Source organism: Melitaea cinxia, chromosome 14 (assembly GCF_905220565.1).
Source record: "Melitaea cinxia chromosome 14, ilMelCinx1.1, whole genome shotgun sequence".
Lineage (NCBI taxonomy): Eukaryota > Metazoa > Arthropoda > Insecta > Lepidoptera > Nymphalidae > Melitaea > Melitaea cinxia.
In genome coordinates, this window is record NC_059407.1 from 3,757,699 (window position 1) to 3,773,179 (window position 15,481).

The window sequence follows — 15,481 nt, forward strand, 5'->3', positions numbered from 1 at the left end:
ACATATAATGTTACATTGCTTTAAACGCTCGTAGTTTTTTTTTTAAATATATTTAAATAGATCTGAAATAACCGCCTAATGGATCATTAAAAATAAATATAAATAATAAATTTAAACAGCGGTTGAGGTTGAAAATCACCGCCATATAAATCCAGTCGGGGGCAGGTAAACAGAATTATGGTCGTGGGGTTCAATAAAAACTCGTATCTGATTTATTGTGAGTATTACTTACGGGGTGCGGGCGTGAGATACAGCTACTAAATGTTGGTTTTTGCGTTAAATTGATAACGCACGATCTTTACCGGTCGTGGGGACGCGAGTGCGGGCTTTATGGATATTTTTAATGTGAAACGGAAAATAAATTATGTCTAATATTTGCATAATCAGAAGATCAACATTAATTATTATTTATAGCAAAGTGTGCAGAATGCATCATCAATGTCAGATAATCAAGATAACTGATTTAATGCTTTGGTTTGTACAACATAGATATTTCTGTGTGCCACTTTTTCTGCTCATTTTTGTAGTGTCTCTCTAAGAGTAATATAAATATTTATTAATAATTTTAAACATGGTTAAATATCACAATGATAAAAATATATGTAACCTGCAACTGATGTGTAAGAAACGCTACGTTTTTTAATATAATTCAACGATTATTTGTAAACGTTCGAATCCAGATCCCCCGAGTCATTTCGCTCAAATGTGCTTTGCCACAACATCAAAAAACTTTGTTAATTTAACTTAGTCGAAACAGTTTCTAATTTTAGTATTATGAAGGAATTCCAACCCTAGTTAGGCGTGCAACTAGAATTAAAATAGTAATTGCAAAGCGCAGGTGTAAACTAGCGATGTTGAGCGACAACATTATGATGTTTAAGTTTGTACGTGTGTTTTGTGTATGTTAACGAGGCTTGCCCGTTTATTTGACTGATATGATATTAATATGTGGATGCAGCATTTTGTTAACGTAATAAATTATAAATACCTTTATTTTTAAATTTATTGCATAATAGTGATTACGCAAGGCTTTCGTTCATCATAATTACTGCTAGTACTAATTGTCATTCCATTGTTATTTTGTTAAATATTTCAAAAGAGAAAAAATTATTATAGTATCAGAGATAGGAATAGGTCGATTAATTTGTAACTTTTTTTATTATTATTAAAATTTATAATATAAATGTAACTCTTACTTCTGAACAAAAGAGAATTTTTGTCTAAATGTTATTACAATGTGTTTTGTATGAATTGAAAAAGAATAAGTTTAAACAAATATTCTGTAATCATAAATAGCTTAGTTCATCATCCCGTTTCTATTGTATTGCACCGATGTGGCGTTCGTTCTACGATTTGGTATTTAGTTAGTTCTTAATTAGAGCGTTAGTACTCCCGTTGGATATAATTGGAGTTTTAGTGAATTACAATTGTAGTTCTTTGGTGATTGTTGTATTAAATTGTATGTTAGTTTTGCCTGCTACTTTACTGATTTTTTTTTTGCACATGATTTATCCTTTGTAATATCTTATACGTTTCAATATGTATTTAATGTGACCTGTAATAAATACTTAGATTATATATGTATCTAAGCATTAATATAACTTCCCCAAAGTCCAATATCCTCCGAAAAGGTATTAAAATATAACCAAGGTACGGTAACTCTAAGTAAATAAGTGCTTAGATTAATATAACGAACGCCAGGGGATGTCTGGGACTTTAAACGTGCGGGAATCCATGGGCAAATGAGCGAACTATCGGGATTTATTGCAATTTCTCCGGTTAAGTGACGCCACACATTATAATTAATTAGACATATTTTTAATTAGACGGCCGACTGAGGTGCGTCTAAATGTGACTGCTAAAATAATTGTCAACGACGATTCGATAAGCATTTAGGCATCTAGAAAGCATTAAATACCGTGATATATATTTTCTCGACCCAAATGTCCATGCATTAAGAGAATGGTCTCTTTCTCTAGAGAAATCTTCTGTTTGTGTTAGAATTTTCTAATAGAAAACATTTAAAATGTGCGGCGAGGTTTACTTGTACCGTTCAGAACGTAACGTTACTGCTTGCTTTTAATTTACGAAACGAAGTTTGCGGAGTGAAATTTGTACCACGTTCGTAAATTAATTTTTTTTCTTGCGAATTTTAAAACGTTAAACGGTCTTTTATAAAATTTATGACCGCATTTCGTGATTTTTACGAGCATGGTTTAACGGTCGGCGAAGTGATATTATGAAATATTACCGATCAATTGTGAGTTAATCAAGTCGATATTTTTTCTACCGGTGTACAGAAAGTAAGCAGTACCATGTTGTGTGGTGTCTAAGGAGGCATGTAAAGTCGTAAGTAGTTGTCAATCAATTTAATTTAGTGCTTAGTTGCTTTTGAACATTATGTATCACTCTTAAGATATTATTATAAACTTAATGAGATTTATCATTTTATCCAATATCTTGAGAAATTTTGGTTTCATGTTAACTTATTGTTACGTTATTATTTATGTCAATGGGTCAGGGCATCTGTGGCAGCGCTTATTACTTTATTAGATGTCGCGTGTTCGATACCCGCTAATGAGAAATATTAATTGAAATGCATTCTGACCGTTTTTGTGTTGGAGCTCAGATGCGTGATTTTCGTCTTTTTGGTGACCATTGAGTGTGAAGCTTGTACGTAATTATTTGTTTTTATTTACTTGCATATGATTGTTGAACAAAATTAATTGTAATGCAACATTCCTGCTCAAAACATGGAGCGGCCCGACTGGGGTAGTACCTCGACCTTACAGAAGACCACAGCTAAATAATACCGTTTTCGGGTTGTGTTGCTGTTGGTGAGTAAGGTGACCAGAGCTCCTGGGGGAATTGGGAATAGGGTCGGCAATGCGCTTAAGATGCTTCTGGTATTGTAGACGTCTATAAGCTACGGTAATCGGTTACCATTAGGTGAACCGTACGCCTGTTTGCCATCCTATTTAATATAAATATAACATACACACAGCTGTTTGTTCCCATATTAAGCAACTTAATGCTTGTGTTATAGGTAACAACCGACTGTTATAGCAAAATATTTTTTTGATAAATATACATAGAAATAATACATATATAAATACACAAATACACATTATTACACCCAGACTCAGGCAGGAATCGAACCTGCAACCCGCGGATCAGAAAGCAGGGCCACTACAAACTGCGCCAACGGAATAGTCAATTTATATAATATTATATAATAATAATATATATATATTAAAACAATATTTATAAACGATGCAACAATTAATTTCAAGTTATTTATCCTTAACAGATATTTTTATAATGAATACTTTAAATGGTATTTGAGAATAATTACAACGATGTGAATTTTGGCTAATATACAGTATTCATATTTATACATAATGGAATATTCGATAGATATGATTTTAATTTGTACTAGATATTGAATTCGAAATTATGTTATGTATATTTGAAATAAGTTTAGTGAAATTGTATTATCACGTCTGTTAGGTATTTTACGTTTGTATTTACTTAAAGTATGCGTTTTTTTGAATATCATATCAAAAATTGACCGCTCCAGCGGGATTCGAACCCGCGTCTCCGACTGACCGTGTCGGCGCTCTAGCCAATTAAGCTATGGAACGATGTACCCGCTAGAGCGAAATTTTTGATATGATGATTTTTATTTTCGGTTTAAGCGAACCGTGGCGCCGTCTATAGTGAGTTCTTTACAGAGACCCGTAACTATTCAAAGTTTCATATTACAATGAAAATCTTTGACAGGACACGACACCATGCTATATTTAATATGTACGATTTTATTTTTGTGTACCCACACATTAGGAATTCTAAACATTTTTTGAATATCATATCAAAAATTGACCGCTCCAGCGGGATTCGAACCCGCGTCTCCGACTGACCGTGTCGGCGCTCTAGCCAATTAAGCTATGGAACGATGTACCCGCTAGAGCGAAATTTTTGATATGATGATTTTTATTTTCGGTTTAAGCGAACCGTGGCGCCGTCTATAGTGAGTTCTTTACAGAGACCCGTAACTATTCAAAGTTTCATATTACAATGAAAATCTTTGACAGGACACGACACCATGCTATTTTTAATATGTACGATTTTATTTTTGTGTACCCACACATTAGGAATTCTAAACATTTTTTGAATATCATATCAAAAATTGACCGCTCCAGCTTCGCTTAAACCGAAAATAAAAATCATCATATCAAAAATTTCGCTCTAGCGGGTACATCGTTCCATAGCTTAATTGGCTAGAGCGCCGACACGTTCAGTCAGAGACGCGGGTTCGAATCCCGCTGGAGCGGTCAATTTTTGATATGATATTCAAAAAATGTTTAGAATTCCTAATGTGTGGGTACACAAAAATAAAATCGTACATATTAAAAATAGCATGGTGTCGTGTCCTGTCAAAGATTTTCATTGTAATATGAAACTTTGAATAGTTACGGGTCTCTGTAAAGAACTCACTATAGACGGCGCCACGGTTCGCTTAAACCGAAAATAAAAATCATCATATCAAAAATTTCGCTCTAGCGGGTACATCGTTCCATAGCTTAATTGGCTAGAGCGCCGACACGGTCAGTCGGAGACGCGGGTTCGAATCCCGCTGGAGCGGTCAATTTTTGATATGATATTCAAAAAATGTTTAGAATTCCTAATGTGTGGGTACACAAAAATAAAATCGTACATATTAAATATAGCATGGTGTCGTGTCCTGTCAAAGATTTTCATTGTAATATGAAACTTTGAATAGTTACGGGTCTCTGTAAAGAACTCACTATAGACGGCGCCACGGTTCGCTTAAACCGAAAATAAAAATCATCATATCAAAAATTTCGCTCTAGCGGGTACATCGTTCCATAGCTTAATTGGCTAGAGCGCCGACACGGTCAGTCGGAGACGCGGGTTCGAATCCCGCTGGAGCGGTCAATTTTTGATATGATATTCAAAAAATGTTTAGAATTCCTAATGTGTGGGTACACAAAAATAAAATCGTACATATTAAAGTATGCGTTTCTTGTTATGTTACTTGTTTCAAAGTATAGTCTGCTCAAGTGTGCTGCTATAAGTTACAGCTAAATAATATAAATCTGTTAACATTAACCTTTAGTTAAGAGGTTTCCAACATGAAGATTTTCTTACTTAGATTGGTAAATATTTAGGCAAGGAAATAATAATACGAGTTTAGTACAATTTCATAATTTCTTTTTATTTAAGAATTAAAGTACTATTCTAAATGCAATAGTTTAGTACCCTGATGGATGGATGCTTGTTACTTGATTCAACTTATTCCAAAAGTAGTCATCTTGTTAGTTAGTCCATCTAGAGGTTATTTGACAGTCTTTTTAGTCCTGAAAAATTTGGATTCCTATGAGATGGATTTGTACACATACAAAGCCACGGGCACAAGCTATTTACATTACAATATTAACAAATTGGTAATGTACATGTAGCAAATGTATAATATCAATTGGAATTGTTTTGTGTCTGAAGAATGGAAAGTTTTACTGAGGATAGAATGCAATTACATGAACGGAATTTTGGTAGACATAAAGGTTTAGATACAAAATCAAGAATTTATTAGTGTTCAACAATAAACCCAAAATACCCAATCTCGACATGACTCGTCTACAGAATATTGAATATTTATTAACTTTATTGGTATTCTAGTAACAGTATAACGAGTTTATTAAAATTAGTACATTTTCGGTATGAATTTGTCGAAAAAAATATTTTACTTTTAATTTTTTATTTTTATTTATAAAAGAACAGCAGAGAACAGCTTTGAAAAATTATTGAATCTTTTAACTGGTTCTGGAGAATATTGTTTTTTTTTTTTTTAAATTTGTATTTTAAATGTAAGTTCTGTTTTTTTTTTAAGTTCTAAAGTTAGTGTTATTTTGCATTAACTGATGTATATATTTATGTGTGTATAATTAGTTCTACGTTATCGTTTTGATTGATTATATTATAACAGACATAATGTCGTACAAAGGGTTCGCAGTAAATTATCAGGAACGTAGCATACGTATTACGTTCCATTCATAATTTATACGCAAACTCATCGTGGCAACTTGTACAATGGCCTCGAAATTAACATTTATATCCGAGCTGAGAGCACAAAGCGCGATCGTCGAAACCATTGAACAAGTTCCCTGTCTTGCTTAAATTATAATGTACGGAGTCCTGGGACTCGGGAGTAGGTAATACGGATTTGTTCCGGCCGCTGGACAGACGCTCGTGTAGACTCGGACTGTTTTGGAAACTTTTTCGGACTATCGCCCGAGATTGTCTTTACTTTGTTACTTTTTTAAAGTTAATAATATAAGTCTTTGTTAAGTAAACTGTTGGATGTTGTCTTTTGTTTTGGAAGCAAAGGTTTTAAAGCAGCAGATGGATCTTTTAATTTTGTTGGCTTCAATTTCGGTAAAAGCTCCGAAGTTCTACGATCAGTATATATTATTTCAAAATCGTTACTGGTAGAAGTTAAAAATATAATTAATCGATCAAGTATCATAAGGATAAAAATTGTGATGTACATTGAACTACATAAATTCGAAATATTCGTGTGTTTGTGTAGGTTTGAGTATACTTTATCTCAATAAACAGGTTTTCTAATTTCAAAAATCTACCGGTCGGTTAATATTAACCTTTTTAAACTACAAACAGCAGAATCCATCAGATGTCTGAAGACGCTCAACATTATAATTTTTTATAAAATCTTGTCCTTAGCATTGTACCCAACTGCTATCTTCTAATATAGGTCAAGTAATAAAGCGGGTGCAACCCCTTATGATCTCTTGTGCTTACGATAGTTTTCTTTGAAGCGTCAAAGTTGAATACGACAGTCGGTCGGTTAGTTGTACAGAAGATTATATATTTTCCTTTGTAAGATATTTATAAAAATGTAATAATATCCGTTGCAGAACTACCGTCAGTTTGCAAAGAGATTCACAATAAAAAGCGTATTTCTTTCCTGTTTGAGGCGAAGCTTTAATCGTTTCGCTGACTAGATTTTATTGATAATTTTTTTTTTAATAGTTTAAAATACGATATTTTGCATATATTTTTGTATGAGATTTTGTGAATGACTTCATATTTTGCTTTTTAAATTGGGCAAACGGGTTGGTTGACGCGGCTGGCCTTGCCGCACCGAAGAAGCCGCTGCCCATCTTCGACCTGTGTACGTCGTAGTCTGTCCAGCGTGATGACTATGGGCAAAACACATGAGCTCACGCCATTTTTAGCGCGAACTTGGGGAGGCCTATGTCCAGCAGTGGACGGCGATAGGCTGAAGTAATTTTCAAATTGATGATAAAAATTATTTTGTATCTTAACTTAAGTTTTACCTAATTACTCGTTGGAAGACGGGAACAGTAACGAAATGTAATATAAGAAAAGTAGTAGTTTTACATATTTTTTAACCGACTTCCAAAAAAGGAGGAGGTTCTCAATTCGACTGTATTTTTTTTTTTAATGTATGTTACATCAGTACTTTTGACCAGGTAGACCGATTTCGACAAATTTTGTTTTAATCGAAAGGTGGTGTGTGTCAATTGGTCCCATTTAAATTTATTTGAGATCTAACAACTACTTTTCGAGTTATATCTAATAATGCGTTTTTACTTGACGCTTTTTTCGTCGACCTATGTTGTATTATACCGCATAACTTTCTACTGGATGTACCGATTTTTATAAATTTTTTTTTGTTGGAAAGGAGATATTCCAAGTTTAGTACCATGATAAGGAAACCAGGATCTGATGATGGAATCCCAGAGAAATCGAGGAAAATTCTTGAAAATCCGCAATAACTTTTTACTGGGTGTACCGATTTTGATAATTCTTTTTTTGTTGGAAAGAAGATATCCCTAGTTTAGTACCATGATAAGGAAACCAGGATCTGATGATGGCATCCCAGAGAAATCGAGAGAACTTCTTGAAAATCCGCAATAACTTTTTACTGAGTGTACCGATTTTAATAATTTTTAATTTAATCGAAAGCTGATGTTTGTCATGTGGTCACGTATAAATTTTATTGAGATCCGATAACTACTTCTTGAGTAATCTTTGATAACGCGTGGTTACTTGACTATTTTTTCGTCGATCTACGTGGTATTACTCGTCGATGTAATTGAAGTCGGTTTTTTTTTCGTTTGCGAGCAAACACAATTATTTATTTGTACACTTTTTCTTTTAATTCATTTTTAATTTTATTATGTTTGCTTATTATTATTATATATGAAGAACTCGACACGAAAAAAAAACATTTATTTTCACCGGACAGTTCATAATTAACGTTGCAAATATACACTATTTCACAATTTACCCGTGCAAATGTAAAGGGTTTCGCAAAAAATATATACGGGATAATCATGATGCACGACATCTGCCCGCCATCGATCATTCCTTGCAATTTTCCAGAACCGTCCCAAATCTCGCCCTTGTCGGATTGCTCTGACGTATTAATGCGTCACTTCTACGCTTTTTATGTTCTATACCTATAATATATCACGCATATTTTGTAACGTTCGACTAGTTTTATTTACTTTATTTTAATTTCATTCATGCAAATTTTAAAATTCGAATTTTTAATCCTGTGATCATTTCATTAGAACCTGTAATTTTCCGTTGGATATTCGAATTTCGAATATGATCGTTCTTGACAATTTTAAATCGATTCTTCAATTTTGAAAGGTTCTTTCCGTTATGCAAATTAATAGTTTATACGACGCTATACTAAAAATTTGACGTAAATTTATTTTGTTATTTTAAAATAGCTGTAATATATTTGTTTTTATGGTGAATAGCGGTTGCGATAGAATGTTCTAAAGGTTTTTCGTAACGGTCTAATTTCCACGCTCTTTGCAAACAAAGGCGTTGAAAAAAATGATTTAGTTGCATTTTACGCCCGTTCAGGGAACCATGCGAGAAATTATATTAAAACTAAGGTGTTTAGGGAGTCGTATTTAAAAAGTAAGTAGTTTTATAAAACAATTGCAAATATGGTAGAACAATTTTAATATTGTCTAGCTTTTGATATGCTCATGATAATGCTCAACAACAATTACTTTTTGAATGTTAAAATTTCTATATTTTTTTAAATTGTAATATCTCCCCTTTTTTTCTAAGTATATTTTCATGATTTATCAGTTTTTTGGCATGCACATACACTATGTATTATGACCGTTTGTAAATACTCACAATTGGGCAAAAACCTCTTTCCCTGGAATATGTAATTGTTTGTTTGACTACTCCACAGCGCGTTGGCATTTGGACGGTCATGTCTTATCAAAAATCAACGGTTTCAAACGACGTTTCCTTAACCCCCTGAACAAAAGATTGTTTTAGAAGAGCTCTTAATGTATATCACATATTCTACATCTTGTTATGATTATATCTGTCCGTTTACTACAATAATATATACGCCGCGCATTAATCGATAGGAACGCTTAGGATATTAGCATAATGTGTCGTGGACCATTGGCCGATTTGTATCAGAATTGAACATTTCTATGTAAATACTAATCGTGATTGTTGCTTGCGTACGATAGTGGAATTGACTATCAGTACTATTAATTACGGTGATTGAATATGTTCAGGTTAAGTTATTGCGGTGTTTGGACAACATTGTTGCATGTTTGATCAACAATTTGAGTTGTTATTGCATGTTGTTTAAATTTTCATTGTTGCCGTGGTACTTATATTTTCTTCAAGAATTTTGATGTGAGGTTTTTATCTTAATCAGGTTCTGGTTAGGTTATCTTATTATCGTGACGATCTTTTCTAGATGTATTGGGTATCATAATATTTAGTATTGTTTTTAAGAAGATGTGAGATTTTCAACAAAAATATATAAGAGTTAAAACTAAATTTCCTGTATTCGGTAAACAATGTAAAAAGTAAACGGAAACCATTCGAAAGACGGGATAGTTGATGACAAAAATTAAATGGTACTTGTGAGGGTCACAAGGACCCTAATAACTTGAGTTGACGGCTATCTCGCCGAGTTGACGTTTAAACTTTACTCGTAGATATTTACAGGCTCCCAGTGGGTGTCACTTACGGGACAACACATAAAACTGTCGACCTAAAGACGCTGGACGAGCTACGTGTTTCTAGGAACTTTAATACTTATTAAGTTATGTTATCCTGGTATGTGCTTTGAACTGTCCTTGGAAATGATTAATAATTTCACTCATGCATACAGTTCTGTGATGTTATTTAATTAAAATTGACTAGGTAGAGTCAAAGCACTCCTATAACGTTAATAATATACTTGTGTTTAAAAATATTTATCGCTTCCTAACCTACATATAGGTACTTGTAAAGGCTGTAACTTGAAAGAACAAAGATTTATTTTTATATATGATCTATATACTATTCATAAAATAACCATTAAAATGTGTTATTCTATGTTTTTATGATTCATTTAATTTAGTAGTAACTTAAAGCTTAACGCTACTGGATTAGATGGATGGATCTTTAGTATCTTTAGTGATATGCTTAAATGAAACTTTAAAGTAAATGATCAAATAAATCCGAACATTTACCAGCAATTTTCAATTATATCCGAATTATTACGTATTCTCGTATCCCTAAGGTATCGACCATCTCAATTCTAAGCCAGCGTCATTCATTCAAAGTACCCATTAAAAGTTTTTTTTTTGTAAACTTTATCACTGTATATAAACTTTACTCATCCAAAGTGGGGGTATTAAATCTTTTTAAGCTTTATAAAAAATTGTAAGCTCGGTTACTTCCAGGTAACTACATCTTTGTGTAAGCTTTAAGCAGATAATTCCGGGTAGTTGCGTCTGAGTCGTCACCTGGGACTCCTAATTGCCTCTTCACATTTCCCAAATGCTACGCAGTGTTTTACTCCTTGTCGAAATATATATGAGTGATACACGTGTGTCTAGATTTTATGTATTTTCCCTCTAAAATATATTATCTGTGACGGTAAAATGTCGCATTATGTTTTTTTTATACATTAACACGGATATCGTTATGATATAAGAATTGTTCTCTGTAAGTTTTATGTCACATTCACAGGCAAACGAAAGAAAAAACCGACTTCAATTATATTGACAAGTAGGTAGACGAAAAAGTAGTAAAGTAAATGCGCATTATCAAAGATTACTCCAAAAGTTGTAATCAGATCTCGATGAAATTTAAATGTGACCACATAATAAACATCGGCTTTCGATTAAATTAAAAATCGTCCAAATCGGTACACCCAGTAAAAAGTTTTGCGGATTTCAAGGGTTTCACTCGATTTCTCTGGGATCCCATCATCAGATCCTGGTTTCCTTATCATGGTACCACACCAAGGATATCTCCTCTCCAACAAAAAAAGAATTATCAAAATCGGTTGATAAACGACGAAGTTATCCCCGTAAAAAAATCTACAGTCGAATTGAGTAACCTCCTCCTTTTTTAAGTCGGTTAAAAACAGAGTTTAATATCAGTCCGACTAATGTTGAAAGTATATTAATGTTTTCGTTATTTTTATTTAATATAAATAAAATTTAAACAAAAATGAAATTAAAAATATTTGTTCGTGAAAATCGAATACCACTTTAACTTCAATTATAAATGTGTAGCAACCTCTAAGCCGATGACTATTCTTATTCAAATGTGCTTATTCCTATATTCAAACTCCCAAACTTTGTATAAGTAACTTTGGAAGAAAGTCGCTAATAACACGTTGTCACACTTGTCTTTTCTCATCGTTTAAACCGCGTTTAGTCTATAATTGTACACATAACAAATAGTTAATTCTTTTAAGGTATACTAAGGAACAGTAAGCCTGATTATAGAAACGCAATAATCTTAGCAATTACTAGTTTGATGGGAATCGAGAACGAAAAAATATTTTGCTTGTAAAGAACCCGATTTATAATGGATGACTACAGGCTATAAAACGTCAATCGCTCATGGTTGTCGAAGAACATACGAAAATGTCTACTTATCTGAGTCTTCTATTTGTCTAGTGTAGAAATGATTATCTAAACATGTTATAAGAAAAATTATCTTGTTCTTCTTTGCTAAAATATGAAAGTAAATAGTGATGTTTCTAGAAAGTAATTATGATATTGGTTGGTAAATAATTATGTATGATAATAATGTCATGATGTATAGTAATTATTTATTTACTTTAAGGCTTCTCTCTAAGGACAGGATGCTCATTAGTTAGTGTTAGTAGTTGTCGAGATGAAGATGATTAAATTTCGTAAACTAATTATTTTATATACTTATTTGCGTTGTTGATTTTTTCCTACTCTGCGATCGTTATAAGAATTAATATAAAAGAAAAATAAATACTCCGACATTTGTACGAATGAAAATCTTTAATGAGTTCATAAATATTTATAAAACCCACTCTTAATAAACTCTTGATATCTTAATGATGTTTAGAACGTCTTATTAAAATGTTTATAGGGTTCTACTTAAATAATTGTTATATCAATGCGGATCGCTGTAATTCAAAACTACTTCTCTTCCGTTCATGCAAAATATACTCAGAGGTAAAACCTAGATAGAGCCATAATATGCTACTATGCTTTGATACGTAATTTTTTTCAGTTCACGATTAATTATAGTCACAATAGTAATAAATGACGAGAATATGGTGGGTTTTTATATCAATAATTATATCATTTAATATACATACATATTTAATGAACATTCCACTGTTGGGCATAGACCTCTTTCTCCGTGTAGGATAAGGATTGGAGCTTAATATATATATATATATATATATATATATATATATATATATATCCTATTTACAATAAGCTCTAGATGTTCCTTTATAATGGGAAGCATAAATCTTAGAGACAATTTAGGGTCGAGACAGCTGAAGCGACCGCAAGCTAAAGACGTGGCTGTGTCCAGTTTTCATGCTTCTTGACGCCTGACTTCATTTACACAAACGTGAAATACATCTCCACTATTCCTATTTAAATAACAATAAACTTCCTTTTTGAATGCTCAAATAACGCAAAACAAAGCAGTTTAACTAGAGAAGTGGATAAAGCGTAATGTTGGAAAGCTTAAGTCGATTTTCGTCTGTGCTAGAAGCAAATTAACGGTAGCTTATTAGAACCATGTAATCCAAAATAATACCGTTCTGGTCACGTCTCTTTACCACTCGGAATGGTCAGGCAGTGTGACGTGCATGCGTTCTTGATGGTTTTAGATTTCATTGTCCTCGAAAAGCTTAAGATTTCGCTTTGTAATTTTTTTTATTACTGTTTGTGCATTTTAGCCGCACTTAATGTGCTCTGTGCCCCAAAAGTCTAGTAGAGATCGCTCTTTTTTTCGAGAAGGGCGCATTTGTACGTATTTCTTTACAAATAAAAATTCGTACTTGAATTTTTTTTATAGAATATAATATAAAGTAACCACGGAATGTAACATTTAAATTACACAAATTCGATATCGATGCTTTGGACGAATTGCATTTTTTTTCCCCAAATAAATGTGAAATCTGTAACGAAGTTTTATACCAGTGGGAATGGGTCTGTCGGAAATAAAAAGATAGAGAAATGCGGCAGTCCTTCGCTTTCATATGCTCCACGTTTGCCGCAATACCGCTGATTACGGTGTATGTAAGTCTAACAGCAATCCAGTAATCAAACGGTTACAGTCTGGACCGTATTTATTCATTGTTTATTTCTAAAACTGTTTATACCTGTTATGGAGTATATTGACTAACAGTATATTTAAATAATGTAACATATCCCTTTTTTGGTAATCATAGCAATTTATATTAGTGTATGGCTGATCAGTTTTAGTTTTTAGAAAATTCCAAATCAATCAATCAATTTACACTTTTGAATTGTCATTTTAAAAATTAATATTGTATATGTCGGCACCTGTAATGTCGTATGCAATTAGCATGAGATTTATAAACAACAGATGCACCGATCACGCCACCTAGCACATCGTTCGATAGTCATCTACCCTCACTCATTCTATTACTCGAGTCATTCTGACGTATATAAAACGATCGGTTCAACCGCGGCTAAGGCCGTTTTGGCTCTGGCTTGACACGGTGTACTTGTTGTATCCTGCTAGTAGCTTAACCTAGATTCTTTCAATAATTAATTTGTGCAAACGAATTAATTGTTACATATTATATTGCGATTTATAATGATGATGTTCTTTTCAACATCGAAATAGTTGATTATACTTACAATTGATTAATTATTACGGCAGGCTTGACGTTTGGCTGGGCGAGCGAACTGAAAAAAATGTGATTAGCATCACCGTAAGAAAAATATAACGGAAGTAACGTAATATCAGTCACACGACTGTATAATATTGACGTTTGTAAAACTAAAATATTACTAGTAAACTTTTTTTAAATTATTTATGTAATTTTATACTGTCGACAAAAATAAATAAAGCCATGTTTTTTTATTTCACTTAATAGTTTGAATTATTATTATTATTATTTTATTTGATTCATTTTATTTTACGGTATTTGTTATTTTCTAAAAAACAAAATTTCCTAACTACTTTTATGTACTTAATTAAAAATCAAGAACTAGAAAATATATATAAAATTCAACATATACAATATATATTTTAATTGTGTTGCTTTTATACTATCCGAAGGAACTTCGTTCCAACCTGGTGTCCCATGACACCACATAATTTTTTTATATAATGTCAGCTCGTTTTCTACATATATAACACATATTAATATATGAAATATTTAATCAAAAGATTTTTAAATTGATAAGTGACTGCAAAACTTTAGGAAAAAAATATAAATACTTTTTTTCTTCAACAGTGTTTATTGAGTACAAAGATTATAAAAACGTAGTTCTAATTTGAAAACGTAAGTCAGTGTATTACGTAATGCTGATCATGATCTGAAGACGTTAAATTTTGCCAAATTACAGTTTGTCGTAACTGCTAGCGTATCTGCCTTCAAAGATTTCCGAACTGCGGATGCGACTGTAATTCACTATTAAACGTTGTCATTGTTCTTGCCACACTTTGACGCGATTCAGCAGGTTTAGCAGTGGAATCTTCACTTCGATAATAGCTTCTGAACTTGTGTCATTAAGTTTTCTCTTTTTTTACTCAATAGTTTTTAAGTTTTCAAATCGACATCCTTTATTTTTTTAAGAAAATACTATTTGTTTTTACCTAATATGTGTAAATATATATTAAAAAGACTATCAAAGCAAAGTAAAAAATGTTCGAACGGGACCTAAAACCTTTTAAGGTTAGCAAAACAATAAATTTAGTTTTGATGTCTACGACACGAATAAACAACAACACGCAGAACATTGCGAATATCGTATAGAAGTGCTTAAGGAACTATAAGTGTACTTTATGTTTCAGTTTACGAGCTGCATTATTCAACTATCCTGCCGTCGGTGATGTAACCGAAACTTGATGTTATTGTCCTCGAAGTTTTCTACTTCATGAG